The sequence below is a fragment of the Phocoena phocoena genome, chromosome 7 (genome assembly GCF_963924675.1).
Source record: "Phocoena phocoena chromosome 7, mPhoPho1.1, whole genome shotgun sequence".
Lineage (NCBI taxonomy): Eukaryota > Metazoa > Chordata > Mammalia > Artiodactyla > Phocoenidae > Phocoena > Phocoena phocoena.
The window spans coordinates 4,298,530-4,316,654 of NC_089225.1; positions in this window are offsets into that span (position 1 = coordinate 4,298,530).

Sequence of the window (18,125 nt, forward strand, 5' to 3'; positions counted from 1 at the left end):
CTCAGCATCTACTGTAAGGACTGTAAACCTAGTGTGACTTGTTGGTGACAGGGAGCTGTTATGGACCTTGTTTTAAATATACTGTGGTTGTGCATTTTGACCTGTCTTGTAGTTCCCTGAAAGACTGGCACAGAGGCTGACCTTTGTTTTGTCTTCTGTCCTCAGGATGGAGTGAATTTCTGGATGATGGTGGTGTCTGTCAAAAGATTTAAATATATATACAAACTATGACTGCATAGGGGTCAGGAAGGTTGGTTGGACAAGTAGCATACAGAACCCAAAAGGACAGGAAAGAGGAAGTTAATGAGGAGGGTTATTGGGAGAATAAGGGCTCAGAATGTCCATCACATATACCAGGGAAGACATAGTGCAATGCCTACACCCAGGATCACACACTTGTTCTGAGAAGACTTGAGAGGATGATATGCTTATACATCTGTCAGATGTATGGGCTCCATGCAAGTAGAAACTGATGGCTAAGGGAAAGTCATAGGTAGCATAGGACTGAAGTAGTTCTCCAGCTCAGAGCCAAGCTGCAAAGACTAAGAGAGTGTTTTTTTTTTGTTGTTTTTTTGGTTTTTTTTCTTCTATTTTTGACTTTAGGTATTTTAGGGAACCTCTGTCAGGTCACTGGACCAGTGAGCTGTCAGAACAGAGATGGGGATAATCTGATTTCCAGAATTCGTACATTGCAATATTCAAAGACAATAAAAATTTACAAATAATCTGGGAAATATGGCTCATTCACAGGAAAATTAAATAAATCAACAGAAAGCATCCTTGAGGAAACCCTGAAGAAAATCCTAGAGGAAACTGGACCTACTACAGAAAGACTCTAAAGCAACTGTCTTAAATATGCTTACAGAGCTAAGAGAAATCATAGGAAGAGGACTAAAGGAAATCAGGAAAATAATGCATGAACAAAATAAGAATATCAATTAAAATCTAAAAAATACAAAATGTAATCAAATAAAAACCATGGAGTCAAAAAACTAACAACAAAAAATATCCGAAATGAAAACTTCACTAGAGGGGTTAAATAATAGACTTGAGCACACAGAAGGAAGAATCAGCAAGCTTGAAGATAAGGCAATTTAAATTATCTAATCTGAGGGGAAGAAATTTAAAAAAATAATTTAGATAAGTGGTAGAGTCGGAAGGACTATTATACGTTATCAAGTGTACAATGTCAGAAATATGGGATCCCAGAATGGGGGAGAAAGAGAATAGGGGAAGAAAGAATATTTGAAGAAAGAATGGCTTCAAATTTCCCAAACTTAATGGACTACATGAATCTACAAATCAAAGAATCTCAATAAACTCTAAGATGCAACCAAATAAATCCACATCAAAACACATTATAATGAAACTGTCAAAAGACTAATACAAAAGAAAACTGCAAGGGAAAAGCAACTTGTCATGTACAAGGGATCCTTAATAAGATTTATAGCTGATTTATCATCAGAACTATGGAGGCTAAAAGGGTGTAGAATGATATATTTAAGGTTCTAAAGAAAAAAAAATATCATTAATCAAAAATTCTATATCAGGAAAACCTATCCTTCAAAAATGAAGGAGAAATTTAGATATTCTCAGGTAAACAAAAGTTAATGGAGTTTATCACTACTAAACCTATTCTTCTAGGAATACAAAAGGCAGTCCTTCAGGCTGAGATAAAAGGGCACCAGACACAAAGCTATGTAAAGAAATAAGGCACTCCAATAAAGGAAACTACATGAGTAAATGTAAAAGTCATTATTACTGTATTTTTGGATTGCAGGTCCTCTTTTATTTCTTACATTATTTAAAAACCAATGTATTAATAAATATGTATAAATCTCTATAAATACACACATAATATATAAAGATGTAATCTGTGATAACAATAAAATAAAGAAGGGGTGGAGATATATAAGGGCAGAGTTTTAATGTTTATTAAAACTAAGTTGGTATTAATTTATATTTTTATAATGTAAATTATAATCTTTTTAAACACTAAGAAAATATCTGAAAGATATACAAAAAGACAATAAGAAAAAGCAAAATGGTACAAAACAAAAAACAAATTCGACCCAAAAATGTGGTGAAATGAGGAATAAAAAAGATACAAGACACACAGAAAAAAAATAGCAAAATGGCAAGTGTAAGTCATTACTAATCAGTAATTTGTTAAAGGTAAATGGATTAAAATCCCCAATCAAAAGCCAAATATTGGCAGAATGGAATAAAAAAACTTGATGCAACTCTATGATGCCTACAAGAGAGTCATTTTACATCACAAATATGTTGAAAGTTAAAGGTACTTTATACAAGTTGTAACCTAAAGGGAGTTGGAGTATCTATATAATATCAGACAAAATAAAATTTAAATCAAAATGTGTTACAAGAGAAAAAAAGACATATTTTGATAAAATAAAACAATTATAAACATATATACAACAAAGTCCAAAACATATGATGCATATATTAACATAGTTGAAAGAGAGAAATGAGCAGTTCTACAATAATGGTAGCATACTTTAATACCTCACTTGTGCTAATGGGTAGAACAAATAGATGAAGATCGGTAAGAAAATAGAAGACTTGAACAATCTTGTAAACCAGTTAGCATAATATATATATATATATATATATATATATATATATATAGAACACGTCACCCAGCAATAGCAGAATACTCATTCTTTCATAGTGTACATTCTTCAAGACAGACCAGATGTTAGGCCAGAAAACAAGTCTCTATATATTTTTTTAAAATTAAAATCAAAGTATTTTATTTTAAAAATCAAAGTATTTTATTTTTATCAAAGCAAAAACAAAAGTGAACACATATCGAAAAGGTGAGAACAAAACCCCATGATGAGTAAATAAATTTGAAAAACATTTTACTAAGTGAACTGCTGATTATGATGGGGGAAAACAGAGCATTGGTTTAACATAATGGATTAAAACTTCAGAGAATTTACCTCTCCTAATAATTAGCAAAATAAGAAAAACAAAAAAAGTACTGAAAGAACACCAATGATTTACCATCAAAAACAACAACAAAAATATAGAATATAACTTAAAGAAACAACCTTTAAAAATTGGGGGCCAAAGGCAAAAATAGAAGACTTTGATATGAAGCACAGCTTGACCAACACTTAACCATCAAAATAAACTGGGAAAAAAATCTGCATTTGTTCACAAGTGCCTTAAACTCTGGAGAGAAGCAATCTTAGTCATATGCCCACATCTTTTTCTTCTTTTGCCCTGAGTGTTGCCAAAAATAGCTAATGGAAATAAATGGGGTAAAATGGATGTGACCATCAGGACCAAGTCCTAAGAGATACACAACCACTTGAGTGGAAATGCAAAGCCAGAGGATTTCCTCATGGGAAGGGAATGCATCTCACCCTAAGATGGAGAAAATGCTGGTACTGTAAATATCAAAGTATCTTAAGATAAAGCAGAGATCAAGAGTTTAAGAAGAATATAGCCTTAACTTATCCCATTTCATCCAAAGAATACAATTTTACTTACATCAAAGCATCTTATCTATCATTCTATCTCTACATATATGTCTAGGAAATGATTAGCAAACATAATACTAAGATTATGTATAGATGATAAAATTAGAAGTGATTTATTGTTTTGTTTATAACTTTTTGCAAATTTTAATTATTTAAAATTAGGAGGTGTTATTTTGAAAAATAATACTAATTTTGAGACTATAGGGGAAAAAAGGCAGGAAGACAATATGCCAAAATTTTCATAGTGGTTTAATATAGATGATGTAAATGTGGATAGCCTTGTATTTGCATTTTGCAATTTTTCAAAACACTTCTATACGTTTTTTTTTAAATGTCAGTTTTTATTTTCCAGTTTTAGATGTAACATGTGACGACCTGAGAAGTTATCACTCTGATCTTTACACCAAGAAAAAGCTAAGCAAACTGAAAATTGATAACTTTCCCTGTAGTCGTTAGAGAACTAATGTCTTAAGACAAATCATGACCACAAAGCCTTAAGACAGGCAAATACAGTCACAGCCAAGAGTTGCCTAATAGCAAGGAGGAAGAGAAGCTACAGGTGCCATAAGTTAATAGAAACATTTAAATGGTAATTTTGACTTATATCTGCAGGCTGAGAATGCGCTAACTTGAGAGTGAGAAATTCTTCAGGCCACATTCTTAGGAATATCCTCACACTTACACAGTTTACCTCCAGTAAACCTGATAAGTTCTCATAATGAAGTTCAGAGAAAGAAACCCTCCTGGCTCTGATAAGGGGAAGGGAAGGAATAATCATTGTGAAATACACCCAGAACATTCCCCATAACAAAGATGTACTATCTGCAAGAAATGATTTTAACAGAATATTATCCCAGCTGGAGAAGAGCTCTGCTCCCTCCTAAGTCACCTAAGAGGAGAGAAACAATCTATACAACTAGAGAAACACTTCTGAACACTCACAGCCTAGAGACACAAGCCCAATGAAAGATTGATACTTAATTATAAAATTATAGAATGTTTCCCCTCCCTTACATATTTCCACCACACCAATGGAACTTCAATATAATAGAGGTTTACAGCTGAAAAAATACTGTGAAATGAAGACTTGCTGCAAAGAGGAATATTTAGAAAAACCCAAAGTCAAAATAGGAGACAAAATCAAGAAAGCTAGAAGACTTTGAAGCCTCCACCATTTGTAGCTGCAATAAACATTAAACACAGCCTGAATCTTAGCCAGATTAACATAAATCTTTACACTAAAGATCTACTTACCTCAGTTTCCAGTACCTGATGCAACATGTTCACCTTTCAACAAAACATTCCAAGGCATACCAAAAGGAAAGAAAAAACACAATCTGAAGGAAAAAAGCAAGTATCAGAACCAGACACAGCTATGAAAAAGGTGTTAGAATTATCAAACAGGGAATTCAAAACACATGTAAATATGTAAATAGCTCTGGTGAAAAAAAGGAGAAAACATACAAGAAAGAATGGAACGTAGGTGAGAGATGAACATTCTAAAATGAATTGGCCAGAAATGTTCAAAGACACAACAAAAGAAATGAAGAGGGGCTTCCCTGGTGGCGCAGTGGTTGAGAGTCCGCCTGCCGATGCAGGGGACGCTGGTTCGTGTCCCGGTCCGGGAGGATCCCACGTGCCGCGGAGCGTCTGGGCCCGTGAGCCATGGCCGCTGGGCCTGCGCATCCGGAGCCTGTGCTCCGCAGCGGGAGAGGCCACGGCAGTGAGAGGCCCGCGTACCACAAAAAAAAAAAAAAAAAAAAGAAATGAAGAATACTTTTGATGGGCATATCTCTAGACTGAACACAAACAAGAAAAGAATCAGTAACTTGAAGGCAGGTAAAGAGAAAATTGTCTGAATGAAATACAAAGATAAAAACAACTTCAAAATGTGTAAAATACAAGTATTTGGAATATTAGAAATAGGAGAAAAAGACAATAAAGCAGAAGAAATATTTGAAATTAAAAGGGCGGAGAAGTTTTCTAAATTAATGACATCAAACCACATAAATAGGGAGCCCAGAAAAATACTACACCACAAGGATAAATTCCAAAGAAGAGCTATACCTAGGTAGCTAGAGAACCCAGAAGGGGGAAATCAACTTTACCTATAGAGGAACAAGGAAAAGGATGATACTAAACTTCTTGTCAGAAACCATACAAAAAGAGTAGAGTAAAATGTTTACATTTTGAAAAACAGCAATTTCGCAGCTTAGAATTTATAGTCAGCAAAATTTTCTGTCAGAATTGAAGAGGAAATAGAGACTTTTATAGACAAAAAAACCCACCAAAACCTAATTTATTACCAGCAGACATGTCTTGTAAGAAATTTTAAAGAAATAATTCAAGGAGAAAAAGGTTAATGAGGGAGGAGGAAAAATGAAAGAGGATAAGACCTTTTTTCTTAGTTTTAATTGACCTAAAAGATAACTGCTTAAAGTAATAAAAACAATGTACTAGGTGTTTATAACATATAGATAAGTGAAAAGAATGACAACAGTATCATAAAGATAGAAGAGAAGAATTGGGAATATCCTTTTATAAGGTAACTGCACTACATGTAAGGTGGCATGGTGTTTGAAGGAAATTTTGCATTTGCACTTAAAACTACAGCAACCAAGAATTTGTTACTAAATGTACAATTGATATGCTAAGAGGGAAGATGAGGTGGAATGGTCAATTAAAGAAGTTGAGAATTCAAAAAAAGAAGGGGAAATAAACAAAGAACAAATACAACAAACAAAAATTGCAAACAATAGATTGATATTAACCCATCTCTATCAATAATTAGACTGAATAGAAAGAAAAAATTACCTATGTATGTGTTACCTACAAGAAACCCATATTAAATATAACAATTCAGATAGGTTAAAATAACAAATGAGGAAAGATGTGCCTTGTTAACACTAAACAAAAGAGTTGGAGTATCTATCTTAATTTCAGATAATCAAACCAGAATGAGGAAACTTATCAAGCATTAAGAAAATCATTACACACAGACGGGGGAAGATGGCGGAAGAGTAAGACGTGGAGATCGCCTTCCTCCTCACGGATACACCAGAAATACATCTACACGTGGAACAACTCCTACAGAACACCTACTGAAGGCTGGCAGAAGACCTCAGAGCTCCCAAAAGGCAAGAAACTCCCCACGTACCTGGGTAGGGCAAAAGAAAAAAGAAAAAACAGAGACAAAAGAATAAGGACGGCACCTGCACCAGTGGGAGGGAGCTGTGAAGGAGGAAAAGTTTCCACACACTAGGAAGCCCCTCTGCGGGCGGAGACTGCGGGAGGCGGAGGGGGGAGCTTCGGGACCGCGGAGTGGTGCACAGCGACGGGTGTGGAGGGCAAAGCGGGGAGATTCCTGCACAGACGATCAGTGCCGACCGGCACTCACCAACCCGAGAGGCTTATCTGCTCACCCGCCGGGGCCGGCCGGGCTGCGAGCTGAGGCTCGGGTTTCGGTTTTGGACGGAGCGCAGGGAGAGGACTGGGGTTGGCGGCTTGAGCATAGCCTGAAGGGGTTGGTGCGCCACGACTAGCCGGGAGGGAGTTCGGGGAAAAGCCTGCACCGGCCGAAGAGGCAAGAGACTTTTTCTTCCCTCTTTGTTTCCTGGTGCGCGAGGAGAGGGGTTTAAGAGCGCTGCTTGGGGGAACTCCAGAGACGGGCGCGAGCCGCGGCTAAAAGCGCGAACCCCAGAGACGGGCGCGAGCCGCGGCTGACGGCACGAGCCCCCGAGACGGGCGCGAGCCGCGGCGGGAAGCGCGAACCCCAGAGACGGGCGCGAGCCGCGGCTGAAACCGCGGACCCCAGAGACGGGCGGGAGACGCAGGGGCTGCTGCTGCCGCCACCAGGGGGGCTGTGTGCGAGCACAGGTCACTCTCCGCGCCCCTCTTCCGCGGAGCCTGTGCAGGCCGCCACTGCCGGGTTCCCGGGATCCGGGGACAGCTTCCCCGGGAGTACGCACGGCGGGTCTCAGGCTGGTGCAGCGTCACGCCGGCCTCTGCCGCAGCGTCATGCCACCTCTGCCGCCGCAGGCCCGCCCCGCACGCAGTGCCCCTCCTTCCCCCATCCCCCAACCCCCGGCCTGAGTGAGCCGGAGCTCTCGAATCAGCGGCTCCTTTAACCCCGTCCTGTCTGAGCAAAAAACAGACGCCCTCCAGCGACCTGCGCTTAGGAGCAGGGCCGGGTACAAAGCTGAGCTCCTGTGAGCTGTGAGAGCAGGGAGGAGAGGGGGAGGTCTTTCCCGGCAGCCGCGGAGGCGGATTGAAGCTCCACGATCAACTTGATGTGCCCTGCATTGTGGAATACCTGAATAGACAGGGAGTGAGCCCAAATTGAAGAGGTGGAATTTAGGAGCGAGATCTGTGTTTTTTTTCCCTTTTCCTCTTTTTGTGAATGTGTGCGTGTATGCTTCTGTGTGAGATCTTGGCTGTATACTCTTGCTTCCACCATTTGTCCTAGGGCTCTATCCGTCCATGGTTTTTTTTTTTAAAAAAAAAAAAATTTTTTTTTCTTAATAATTAATTTTAATTGTAATAACTTTATTGTACTTTACCTTCGTTTTCTTTCTTTCCTTCCTTCCTTCCCTCCTTTAGACAGCGAATCACCCCAGGTTGAGGAGGTGGTCTCTCAGAGCAGGATTTATGATTTTTCTCCCTTTGCCTCTCTTTGTGAACGTGTATGTGTATGCTTCTGTGTAAGATTTTCTCTGTATAGCTTTGCTTCCAACATTTGTCCTAGGGCTCTATCCGTCCATGGTTTTTTAAAAAAAAAATTTTTTTTTAATAATTAATTTTAATTGTAATAACTTTATTGTACTTTACCTTCGCTCTTTCTTTCTTTCTTTCCTTCCTTCCCTCCTTTAGACAGCGAATCACCCCAGGTTGAGGAGGTGGTCTCTGGGAGCAGGATTTATGATTTTTCCCCCTTTGCCTCTCTTTGTGAACGTGTATGTGTATGCTTCTGTGTAAGATTTTCTCTGTATAGCTTTGCTTCCAACATTTGTCCTAGGGCTCTATCCGTCCATGGTTTTTTTTTAAAAAAAAAATTTTTTTTCCTAATAATTAATTTTAATTGTAATAACTTTATTGTACTTTACCTTCGTTCTTTCTTTCTTTCTTTCCTTCCTTCCTTCCCTCCTTTAGACAGCGAATCACCCCAGGTTGAGGAGGTGGTCTCTGGGAGCAGGATTTATGATTTTTCCCCCTTTGCCTCTCTTTGTGAACGCGTATGTGTATGCTTCTGTGTAAGATTTTCTCTGTATAGCTTTGCTTCCAACATTTGTCCTAGGGTTCTATCCGTTCCTTTTTTTTTTCTTTCTAAATATTTTTTAGTACAATAACTATATTATACTTTATTTTAGTTTTACTGTATCTTCTTTCTTTCTGTCTTTTTTCCTTCTTTCCCTCCTTACTTCCTCCCTTCCTCCCTCCCTCCCTCCCTCCCTCCTTTCTTTCCTTCTTTGCTTCTTTCTTCCTTCCTTCCTTTCCTCCTTTCCTTCTTTCTTTCCTCATACTTCTACTAATTCTCTATACATTTTCTCCTTCTTTCCCTCCGTTCCTTCCTTCCTCCCTCCCTCCCTCCCTCCTTTCTTTCCTTCTTTGCTTCTTTCTTCCTTCCTTCCTTTCCTCCTTTCCTTCTTTCTTTCCTCATACTTCTACTAATTCTCTCTACATTTTCTCCTTCTTTCCCTCCTTCTTTCCTTCCTTCCTCCCTCCCTCCCTCCCTCCTTTCTTTCCTTCTTTGCTTCTTTCTTCCTTCCTTCCTTTCCTCCTTTCCCTCTTTCTTTCCCGATACTTCTACTAATTCTCTCTACATTTTCTCCTTCTATCCCTCCTTCCTTCCTTCCTTTCTCCCTCCCTCCCTCCCTCCTTTCTTTCCTTCTTTGCTTCTTTCTTCCTTCCTTCCTTTCCTACTTTCCTTCTTTCTTTCCTCATACTTCTACTAATTCTCTCTACATTTTCTGCTTCTTTCCCTCCTTCCTTCCTTCCTCCCTCCCTCCCTCCCTCCTTTCTTTCCTTCTTTGCTTCTTTCTTCCTTCCTTCCTTCCCTCCTTTCCTTCTTTCTTTCCTCATACTTCTAATAATTCTCTCTACTTTTTCTCCCTTTTATTCTGAGCCGTGTGGATGAAAGGCTCTTGGTGCTCCAGCCCAGGAGGCAGGGCTCTGCCTCTGAGGTAGGAGAGCCAACTTCAGGACACTGGTCAACAAGAGACCTCCCAGCTCCACATAATATTAAACGGTGGAAATCTCCCAGAGACCTCCATCTTAACACCAGCACCCAGCTTCACTCAACGACCAGCAAGCCACAGTGCTGGACAACCTATGCCAAACAACTAGCAAAACAGGAACACAACCCCACCCATTAGCAGAGAGGCTGACTAAAATCATAACAAGGCCACAGACACCCCAAAACACACCACCAGACGTGAACCTGCCCACTAGAGAGACAAGATCCAGCCTCAACCAGCACAACACAGGCACTAGTCCCCTCCACCAGGAAGCCTACACAACCCGCTGAAACAACCTTAGCCACTGGAGACAGACATCAAAAACAACGGGAACTACGAACGTGCAGCCTGCAAAAAGGAGACCCCAAACACAGTAAGATAAGCAAAATGAGAAGACAGAAAAACACACAGCAGATGAAGGAGCAAGATAAAAACCCACCAGACCTAACAAATGAAGAGGGAATAGGCAATCTACCTGAAAAAGAATTCAGAATAATGATAGTAAGGATGATCGGAAATCTTGGAAGTAGAATGGACAAAATGCAAGAAACAGTCAACAAGGACCTACAAGAACTAAAGATGAAACAAGCAACGATGAACAACGCAATAAACGAAATTAAAAGTACTCTAGATAGGATCAATAGCAGAATAACTGAGGCAGAAGAACGGATAAGTGACCTGGAAGATAAAGTAGTGGAAATAACTACTGCAGAGCAGAATAAAGAAAAAAGAATGAAAAGAACTGAGGACAGTCTCAGAGAGCTCTGGGACAACATTAAACGCACCAACATTCGAATTATAGGGGTTCCAGAAGAAGAAGAAAAAAAGAAAGGGACTGAGAAAATATTTGAAGAGATTATAGTTGAAAACTTCCCTAATATGGGAAAGGAAATAGTTAATCAAGTCCAGGAAGCACAGAGAGTCCCATACAGGATAAATACAAGGAGAAATACGCCAAGACACATATTAATCAAACTATCAAAAATTAAATACAAAGAAAGCATATTAAAAGCAGCAAGGGAAAATCAACAAATAACACACAAGGTAATCCCCATAAGGTTAACAGCTGATCTCTCAGCAGAAACACTACAAGCCAGAAGGGAGTGGCAGGACATACTGAAAGTGATGAAGGAGAAAAACCTGCAACCAAGACTACTCTACCCAGCAAGGATCTCATTCAGATTTGATGGAGAAATTAAAACCTTTACAGACAAGCAAAAGCTGAGAGAGTTCAGCACCACCAAACCAGTTTTACAACAAATGCTAAAGGAACTTCTCTAGATAAGAAATGCAAAAGAAGGAAACGACCTATAATAACGAACCCAAAACAATATAGAAAATGGGAATAGGAACATACATATCGATAATTACCTTAAATGTAAATGAACTAAATGCTCCCACAAAAAGACACAGATTGGCTGAATGGATACAAAAACAAGACCCTTATATATGCTGTCTACAAGAGACACACCTCAGACCTAGAGACACATACAGACTGAAAGTAAGGGGATGGAAAAAGATATTCCATGCAAATGGAAACCAAAAGAAAGCTGGAGTAGCAATTCTCATATCAGACAAAATAGACTTTAAAATAAGGACTATTAAAAGGGATAAAGAAGGACACTACATAATGATCAAGGGATCGATCCAAGAAGAAGATATAACAATTGTAAATATTTATGCACCCAACATAGGAGCACCTCAATACATAAGGCAAATACTAACAGCCATAAAAGGGGAAATTGACAGTAACACATTCATAGTAGGGGACTTTAACACCCCACTTTCACCCATGGACAGATCATCCAAAATGAAAATAAATAAGGAAACACAAGCTTTAAATGATACATTAAACAAGATGGACTTAATTGATATTTATAGGACACTCCATCCAAAAACAACAGAATACACATTTTTCTCAAGTGCTCATGGAATATTCTCCAGGATAGATCATATCTTGGGTCACAAATCAAGCCTTGGTAACTTTAAGAAAACTGAAATTGTATCAAGTATCTTTTCTGACCACAACGCCATGAGACAAGATATCAATTACAGGAAAAGATCTGTAAAATATACAAACACATGGAGGCTAAACAATGCACTACTTAATAATGAAGTGATCACTGAATAAATCGGAGAAATCACTAATTACCTGAAGAAAAATGAAAATAAAAATATGATACACCAAAATCCTATGGGATATCACAAAAGCAGTCAAGAGGGGAAGTTTATAGCAATACTAGGCCCACCTAAGAAGCAAGAAACATCTCAAAAACAATCTAAAGTTGCACCTCAAGGCAATGAGAAAAAGAATAACAAAAAATAGTTCAAAATCTAGCTAGAAGGAAGAAATCATAAGAGATCAGAGCAGAAATAAATAACATAGAGACTAAAGGACAGTAGAAAAGATCAAGTGAAACTAAAAGCTGGTTCTTTGAGAAGATAAACAAAATAGATAAACCACTAGCCAGACTCATCAAGAAAAAAAGGGAGAAGACTCAAATCAATAGAATTAGAAATGAAAAAGGAGAAGTAACAACTGACACTGCAGAAATAAAAAAAATCAGGAGAGATTACTACAAGCAACTCTATGCCAATAAAATGGACAATCTGGAAGAAATGGACAAATTCTTAGAAATGCACAACCTGCCAAGACTGAATCAGGAAGAAACAGAAAATATGAACAGACCAATCACAAGCACTGAAATTGAAACTGTGATTAAAAATCTTCCAACAAACAAAAGCCCAGGACCAGATGGCTTCACAGGTGAATTCTATCAAACGTTTAGAGAAGAGCTAACACCTATCCTTCTCAAACTCTTCCAAAATATAGCAGAGGGAGGAACACTCCCAAATTCCTTCTACGAGGCCACCATCACCTTGATACCAAAACCAGACAAGGATGTCACAAAGAAAGAAAACTACAGGCCAATATCACTGATGAACATAGATGCAAAAATCCTCAACAAAATACTAGCAAACAGAATCCAACAGCACATTAAAAGGATCATACACCATGATCAAGTGGGGTGTATTCCAGGAATGCAAGGATTCTTCAATATACGCAAATCTATCAATGTGATAAACCATATTAACAAATTGAAGGAGAAAAACCATATGATCATCTCAATAGATGCAGAGAAAGCTTTCGACAAAATTCAACACCCATTTATGATAAAAACCCTCCAGAAAGTGGGCATAGAGGGAACTTTCCTCAACATAATAAAGGCCATATATGACAAGCCCACAGCAAACATCATCCTCAATGGTGAAAAACTGAAAGCATTTCCACTAAGATCAGGAACAAGACAAGGTTGCCCACTCTCACCACTCTTATTCAACATAGTTTTGGAAGTTTTAGCCACAGCAATCAGAGAAGAAAAGGAAATAAAAGGAATCCAAATTGGACAAGAAGAAGTAAAGCTGTCACTGTTTGCAGATGACATGATACTATACATAGAGAATCCTAAAGATGCTACCAGAAAACTACTAGAGCTAATCAATGAATTTGGTAAAGTAGCAGGATACAAAATTAATGCACAGAAATCTCTGGCATTCCTATATACTAATGATGAAAAATCTGAAAGTGAAATCAAGAAAACACTCCCATTTACCATTGCAACAAAAAGAATAAAATACCTAGGAATAAACCTACCTAAGGAGACAAAAGACCTGTATGCAGAAAATTATAAGACACTGATGAAAGAAATTAAAGATGATATGAATAGATGGAGAGATATACCATGTTCTTGGATGGGAAGAATCAACATTGTGAAAATGACTCTACTACCCAAAGCAATCTACAGATTCAATGCAATCCCTATCAAACTACCACTGGCATTTTTCACAGAACTAGAACAAAAAATTTCGCAATTTGTATGGAAACACAAAAGACCCCGAATAGCAAAAGCAATCTTGAGAACGAAAAAAGGAGCTGGAGGAATCAGGCTCCCTGACTTCAGACTATACTACAAAGCAACAGTAATCAAGACAGTATGGTACTGGCACAAAAACAGAAAGATAGATCAGTGGAACAGGATAGAAAGCCCAGAGATAAACCCATGCACATATGGACACCTTATCTTTGATAAAGGAGGCAGGAATGTACAGTGGAGAAAGGACAGCCTCTTCAATAAATGGTGCTGGGAAAACTGGACAGGTACATGTAAAAGTATGAGATTAGATCACTCCCTAACACCATACACAAAAATAAGCTCAAAATGGATTAAAGACCTAAATGTAAGGCCAGAAACTATCAAACTCTTAGAGGAAAACATAGGAAGAACACTCTATGACATAAATCACAGCAAGATCCTTTCTGACCCACCTCCTAGAGTAATGGAAATAAAAACAAAAATAAATGGGACCTAATGAAACTTCAAAGCTTTTGCACAGCAAAGGAAACCATAACCAAGACCAAAAGACAACCCTCAGAATGGGAGAAAACCTTTGCAAATGAAGCAACTGACAAAGGATTAATCTCCAAAATTTACAAGCAGCTCATGCAGCTCAATAACAAAAAAACAAACAACCCCATCCAAAAATGGGCAGAAGACCTAAACAGACATTTCTCCAAAGAAGATATAAAGAATGCCAACAGACACATGAAAGAATGCTCAACATCATTAATCATTAGAGAAATGCAAATCAAAACTACAATGAGATATCATCTCACACCAGTCAGAATGGCCATCATCAAAAAATCTATAAACAATAAATGCTGGAGAGGGTGTGGAGAAATGGGGACACTCTTGCACTGCTGGTGGGAATGTGAATTGGTTCAGCCACTATGGAGAACAGTATGGAGGTTCCTTAAAAAACTACAAATAGAATTACCATATGACCCAGCAATCCCACTACTGGGCATATACCCTGAGAAAACCAAAATTCAAAAAGAGTCATGTACCAAAATGTTCATTGCAGCTCTATTTACAATAGCCCGGAGATGGAAAGAACCTAAGCGCCCATCATTGGACGAATGGATAAAGAAGATGTGGCACATATACACAATGGAATATTACTCAGCCTTAAAAAGAAATGAAATTGAGTTATTTGTAATGAGATGGATAGACCTAGAGTCTGTCATACAGAGTGAAGTAAGTCAGAAAGAAAAAGACAAATACCGTATGCTAACACATATATATGGAATTTAAGGGAAAAAAATGTCATGAAGAACCTAGGGATAAGACAGGAATAGAGGCGCAGACCTACTGGAGAACGGACTTGAGGATATGGGGAGGGGGAAGGGTGAGTTTTGACAGGGCGAGAGAGAGTCATGGACATATACACACTAACAAACGTAGTAAGGTAGATAGCTAGGGGGAAGCAGCCGCAAGGCACAGGGATTTTAGCTCGGGGCTTTGGGACAGCCTGGAGGGGTGGGATGGGGAGAGTGGGAGGGAGGGAGACGCAAGAGGGAAGACACATGGGAGCATATGTATATGTATAGCTGATTCACTTTGTTATAAAGCAGAAACTAACACACCATTGTAAAGCAATTATACCCCAATAAAGATGTTAAAAAAAAAAAAAAAAAAGAAAATCATTACATTATGATAATGGAGGTACTTCTCCAAAATATAAAAAAATCCTTACTGTGGATATACCTAACTAACAAGATCACATCAAAATATGTGAGGCAAACATATAGGAATACAGAGTAAAGTAGAAAAATCTACTGTAAGAGTTGGAGACTTCAATACCCATCTTTTAGTAATTGATGGATCCAACAAGCAGAAAATGAGTATGGAAATAGTTGACCTAAAATGCACTATGAATCAACTTGAACTAATGACATTTATATAAAAGTCCATCCAGCAGCAGCAGAATACATATTCTTCTTAAGCTCACATGAAACTTTTATCAATATAGACAATATTCTGGACCCTAAAACACAACTCAAGAAATTTTTTAAATTGGAAGTAATACAGGGTATGTTATCAGATTACAATAACATTAAACTGAAGTTAATAACAGAGCGTTGGGGCATCCCTAAGTATTTAGGAATTAAACAAGACATTATAATTTAATGCATGGAAGACCAAAGTCTCAAGAGAAATTTATAATACATTTTGAACTAAATGAAAATTAAAATACAACTTATTAAAATTTGTAGGATGCAGCAAAAGCAGTGCTTAGATGAAAATTATAGCATTAAATGCAGATATTATAAAAGAAGAAAGATCGAATATTAATAATGTAAAGCCTCCATCTTAGAGAACTAGAGAAAGAAATTTATGCATAGGCAAATGGAGAAAAGACAAAAATGAAGCAGAAATCAATGGAATTTTAAACATGAAACAATAGAAAAAAATCATTGATTCCAGTTCAAGATGGCAATGTAGGAAGATTCTGAACTCACCTCCTCTCAGGGACACACTGAGTCTCCAGGTACTTATGGAAAAATTTCCTCTTAAAAACACCCTAAAGCCTGCTTGAGTGATGACTACACATTGGACAAGTGAGAACTAAAACAATCAAAGTGGGAGGAGAGATTGGAATAAAATAAACCCCAACCCTATTGTGGCATCACTCAAATGGGAAGGAACTCAAAACCCAGAGCTTCTCCCTGAGGAGTGAAGGATTTGAACCCCACTTCAAGCATCCCACCTTTTAAGACATACACGTGAGAGATGAGCCCCCAAAATATCTAGCTTTGAAAACCAATAGGACTCACACCCCAGATACACAAGATGCTAGTAAATTGAGAAACAGCTCTTAAAGGGCTCACACACTCAACTTCATCTGCCCAGGGCCCAGCTCAGAGGTAGCCAACTGTACTCAGACTTAAAGTGCAGGAGGCCCATCTACTTACATAAAGCATCAACCTGATGGGTAGGCTCCCAATGTAGCAAATACATCTAGGAACATGCTAGAACACTCTGAGGATGGAGACTGAGAGATGCCATCTTTGCACTCTCCCTTTGGTGTCCCCCATAATACCAGTATCTCCCAGAAGGGAGCTTTTACATGAATCTGATGCCCCAATTTTTGTGACCGATGCCTAGAAGACATATCTTGATTGCCCGGCTCTGGAGGCAAGGGGAGCTTGTTCCTGGTCCCATGGACTGTAATAATCAGAGTCACCCAGAAAGCTCAGCTCCCTGTCTGGTGCTTCAATTTTTGTGACTGATGCCAGGGCACACCTCTACATTGCCTGGCTTTGATGGCTAGTGGGTCCTAGAGGACTGAGTTCTTAAACACTTCCAGGGCACAGAAAGAGAAAACAGACCCAGGACCTCAGCCTTTCTGTGAAGGAGGCCTATTAGCTAATCATGACTGCATCCTGAGGGATAGGATTCTGATTAAACATGCATCTTGGGGCTGACTGTAATATTTCCCAGAGACATTGTAGTTCAGACACTTTCTTCATGTTCACCCTCTACTGCTTTTCAGATCAACAGTGTCTCCTGAAGGAGGCATGTGTCTGGTGCCCTGGTTTGTACAGCTGATGCCTAGAGGATGCCCCTTGGTCACCTGGCACTGGTGACAGTGTAGCTTGCGTTCCTCAGTCCTCCAGGACTGTCGCAATCAGAGAGATAGTTCTTGGCAGGCTACCAACCCCAAGGTACTGCACAAAGAGTGGACTGAGGCACACTCCCCAATCTTTCTGTGAAGGAAGCCTTTTTGCTTGCCCTGGAGCTTTGGTCCTCTAAGAAGCAGGCTTTGGCATACATTTAGTGGCCTACAGAGGTACTCAGGGAATGTAGGCTCTGAATGCCATCTTCATGTTCTCCCTTTGCCTTGTTCTAGTTCACTAATATGACACAGAGAAGAACTTATACACTCATCTGGAGCCTCAATTTTTGTAACTGCCACTCAGGGGACACCTCAAAATTGCTGGGTTCTCATGGGCCACAGGGCTTATACTTGCAGTCGCACAGGATTGTATATATTTGCATATTTTAAAAGCTGATATCTCAGGGTCTGGCTTCCAGGCAGACTGAAACTAGGTGCCAAGATCCTCCCCTTTGGGACACTGACTGGTTTTGGCACACCCTCAATGACTGGGAGATACTAAAAATATAGTAGTCTATATGGAAAAGCACAAAGGTTTGAGACACAAACAAGAGCTAGGGCAGAGTTGAATGACAAAGTTTATCTCCTACATAGGACACTCCTTCAAGAATGGAAGAAGTAGTTGTTTTATCTACTGGATAGAAATCAACACAAAGAGTCAAGCAAAATGAAGAAACAGGAATATGTTGCAAATTAAAGAAGAAGATAAAACATCAAAAAATAATAATGAAGTGGAGGTAAGTAATTCACCTGTTAAGGAGTTCAAAGTAATGGTCACAAAGATGCTCATTGAATGGGGGAGAAGAATGAATGAACACAGTGAAAACTTCAATAAAGAGATAGAAAATAAAACAAAGTACTA